Genomic DNA, 2,762 nt, shown 5'->3' on the forward strand with positions numbered 1-2,762 from the left:
TATATACATTTGCTCTCCAACAGAAACCTTCCAAAACTGCCTTCTCGGGAAAAGGGGGTGAGCTAAAGCAGAACTGCACCTGATGAGAACCATTACTCTGCAGCCCCTAGAGAACGGGAAGGGGCTGTGTGAGATAGAGCGTGGTGAATGCCAGCATTTCCTTGTGTCCCAGGAGCACAGTCAGCCATGCAGTTCACCATGCACTGGTGACTTTTTGCTGTAAGGCTGCTTTTGTGGTGGGTTAGCAAGGAGATCGTGCTGTTCTCTGCTGCTTCCAAGGATATTTCTGATTTGCAATTCTCTTACAGTGAAATAACTGGGGAGAAGAGGGAGGGCTAATTCAGCAAAATTGATCTATTTGATCAAAATTACGGCTTTACGAAAAAAAAAAAAGGTTAAAACACCTGTACTCCTTCAGTTTCTCCAAGAAGCAGTCTTTGATGGGCCATTTAACACACATGCTCCAGAAGCAGAAATCTGGCCCACACAGCACCCTATGTTGCCTGCACTGTCCTAACAGGTGAAATGGGTCTGAATGTTTGGTCTGACAACAGCAAGGTTTTAAATGGTGTGAGAGACACAGAAATGCTGACAGCCGGTGGTCAGTTCTCCCTGCTAGCTACTCAACACTGAGAACTTTTGCAGGACTGGGTAGAAATGTAACTTTGCAAATAGGTTTTGGGAGGTGATAACCATGCCCAATGCTATTTAACTAATTCTCCCAGTAAGGCAGAGTGTTGCAATCCTGTCTATTCCTTGGGATATACCCAGAGAATGTGAGTACTGAGAACTAGGTATCAGGGTAGAAATGGAGGTCTCTTTGGTATGCGCTTATATACTCAGTGCACTATACTCAGCTCATGCTCACAGCTCAGAACGGATGCAGAGGCTGAGGTTTCCTAGCCCAGCCTCCACATCACCCCATCAGCCATTTGGCCTCTCCACCAAGCAGGTTTTGCTCAGACAGGCTAGGCCACTTGGTGCTAGTCTCAGAGCTCGCCACGTCAGCTCCTCTGACTGCAGGACGGGGTGGAGAATGGGCACATGTCCCCTGCAGCCAGCTCTGCTGTGCTGGCAGTCACTTCCAAAGATGGAGAGTTGGAAGAAAGATGGTATGCTGTGTCTCGGTCAGGGTGCACTGAGGGCTGGCTGCTCCCTGCAGCACACTTGGGAGACAACTGTGCAGCTTTATAAGGTTGTAAATAACCTTCCCTTTCTCTCAAGGAAACTCCTTGCCAGTATTTGTGTTAGTCTCTATCATCTGCTACACTTAAACGTTTTTCACATTAAATACCTCAGTGAATTCAAAACCAGAACTAATACATGTAATAACTGTATCAGACTATATCACTAATAGTGAAGTGTCAAAAGTCAGGCTGGTACCTTTCAGAACAGCAGACTTCAAGCTCATGTAAATGCTTTTTTACTGCAGCCATCTTCTTGCCAAGTCTTGACACTAAATCTGCAGAGCTCATGTAGAGGAACTGTTAGATCAGGGCTTGAGCTGGTGATTGAGCACCTGGTGAAGGGGAATCCCTGAACCAGGGAAGCAGAGGCAGATTGTCAGCACCTGTGCCCTCCCTGTGCCCAGAAAGGGTGGACCCATGGTGGAGCCATGCTGGGCTCATATAAGGGCAGCCACTGTAGGGGGAGCATTTCCTAGGCCTAGGTCGCTTCTTCAGGAGTGCTGTATGACCAGAGAGTACTTTCATCAGTGGGGTGAGTTTGACTTTTCTTTCTGTGCATAACTATTGGCTTTCCTGCTAATACTTTGCCTGGTATCACCACGAACCAGTCAGTCATGCTTTTGCTTCTTCATGAGAACAACCCAATGATGTGATTTAACAACTCTCAGTTCTCTATGACAACTGGAGTCAACATGATTGTGTTTGTGTAGCTTCCCTGCTGCTCATTTCTGATTCCAAGTCCTACCATCAGCATATTTCATTGTGCTTCTCACTGTCAGCTATTCTCTACAAGTAGATAAGGCAGTGAATTTGGGGAGAAGATCTAGGAGGAAGAGCTTGAGTTTTAATATAGTTCAGATTTATAAACTAAATGCTAGTCCCGAGTATTGGCTTTAATTGATGGTTTGTATTATCTTTTTCTTCTTTTCATTGTAACACCTGAAAATGATGTGTTTATTGTTTGTCCACAGAACTCCCCTGGAAATAGAAGGAATAGTATTATCAGTACTACAAACCTGGGAAATGAATGTGAAACCTGAACTGACAGAGCAACTTAGCCAAGCTCCAGGCAGGATATCTCTAGCACGGTTAGAAATTGAATCCTGTCTCTTATCCAAGTGCAAGAATGATCTTCTGCAGAGCAATCGCTTTGGCAGTCTCAAAATCAGGATAACTGCTCAATCACATTCCAGAGCTGCGCGGTGCTTAGCATGCTGAAGGAGGGCTGACAGCCCAGGCCTCACTGCATCTGCAGTCCTGGACTGGGAACATGGATGTTGAGTGATCGGAGGGGGTTGAACTGGCTCCTGAAGAGGCAAATCCTACAGAGATTTTGAGGAATGTGTGAGGTGTAACCTGGCAGAGCTGTGTGAGCATTTACATAATCTTCAGTGCAAAGTCAGTCTTACTTGCTTGGGCTAAGCCCACTGTCCTTGAATGGAAGAACCATTTCCACTTCACTTTTTACTTGCGCAGTTCAGCATCCAGTAAGGGGGCACTAATTTCTAAACACGCTCCAATGAGACTATGCCCATGCCCACATACACAGATATATATATCTGTGTATATATATAT

General features: G+C 45.6%; 1 long non-coding RNA gene across 1 annotated transcript in view; it reads left to right on the forward strand.

The window, feature by feature from the left end:
• The first annotated feature begins 423 nt into the window (after window positions 1–423).
• Window positions 424–2,762, forward strand: part of LOC109366750 — a 4,263-nt gene continuing 1,924 nt past the window's right edge. Inside the window, exons 1-2 of the long non-coding RNA XR_002113309.2 lie at window positions 424–1,719; window positions 2,159–2,275. This is a non-coding gene — a long non-coding RNA (uncharacterized LOC109366750). The remainder of the gene's footprint in view (window positions 1,720–2,158; window positions 2,276–2,762) is intronic.

Source organism: Meleagris gallopavo, chromosome 3 (genome assembly GCF_000146605.3).
Source record: "Meleagris gallopavo isolate NT-WF06-2002-E0010 breed Aviagen turkey brand Nicholas breeding stock chromosome 3, Turkey_5.1, whole genome shotgun sequence".
NCBI lineage: Eukaryota > Metazoa > Chordata > Aves > Galliformes > Phasianidae > Meleagris > Meleagris gallopavo.